Source organism: Wasmannia auropunctata, unplaced genomic scaffold, assembly GCF_000956235.1.
Source record: "Wasmannia auropunctata unplaced genomic scaffold, wasmannia.A_1.0 LD333757.1, whole genome shotgun sequence".
NCBI classification, from domain to species: Eukaryota; Metazoa; Arthropoda; class Insecta; order Hymenoptera; family Formicidae; genus Wasmannia; species Wasmannia auropunctata.
Window position 1 is genome coordinate 5635 of NW_012029133.1, and position 1098 is coordinate 6732.

At 28.4% G+C, this 1098-nt stretch overlaps 1 protein-coding gene across 2 annotated transcripts in view; it reads left to right on the forward strand.

Moving 5' to 3' along the window:
- LOC105459786 overlaps window positions 1–1098 on the forward strand; it is an 8003-nt gene that overhangs the window by 5409 nt on the left and 1496 nt on the right. The window lies entirely within an intron of this gene.

The window sequence follows — 1098 nt, forward strand, 5'->3', positions numbered from 1 at the left end:
GTGTATAAGAGATAGCTTTTACATCTTATTTATTTGTGGTTCACATAATAATTTTTGAACTTAATAATAAATTAATTTTTTAATGTTTAGATAATAAATTTATATTTTGTATCATTCACTCATTATATTCATTACAATAGTGATAATCGACGAAGAAATGTTTTAAACATAATGACTTCTTGCACCATGAACATCTTATATATATAATAAGATGTTCATGGTGCAAGAAGTCATTATGTTTGTGTATGTTATTTGTGATTTACATAATTTCTGAACTTAATAATAATTTTTTTAATGTTTAGATAATAAATTTATATTTTATATCATTCACTCATTATATTCATTACAATAATCGACGAAAAAATGTTTTAAACATAATGACTTCTTGCACCATGAACATCTTATTATATATAATAAGATGATGCAAGAAGTCATTATGTTTAAAATCTGATCTGTACCATTCACTGTGTTTCAAAGTATTCTATGTATTACTAATATTGTAAGAAATTATTGTTATTTATTATAAAATTAATTTTAGAAAATTTTATTAATTTAATTAATTTTAAAAAATAATTTATTAATTAACTACTCTGCAGATCAACAAATTATTAGGCTCTACAGATTAGGAATAAAACGCTTAATCTGATAGTGTGTTCCGATTGTGGGTGATCGGAGACACCCTGTGTGTGCGTGCTTGCGTGCGTGCATGTGTGTGTGTGTGTGTAAAATTGGTTTTATAGATTAGATATAGATTAGTTATTGTCAATATACAGAGTGGACCATTTTAATCCATCCAGTCGAATATCTCAAAAATCAAGCCCGGGAGAGAAAAATTTTTCAGACAAAAGTTGTAGGGTTTCGAGGGGGACATAAGATGATAACATTGGTTTGACCCCGAGTGGCGTCGTCAAGGTCAGGACAAGGTCACTTTGAATTTTTTAAATGGAACCCCCAATTTTTCATTACATGTTCTTATAGCACGCCTCGAGAACTTTCCAAAACACATAAATGAAATATTTTTTTATGAAATAAATCTTGAGTTATGAAGCTTGAAAGTTGGAGTACTGTCGGCATTAGCATCATCCAAGGTGTCCAAAA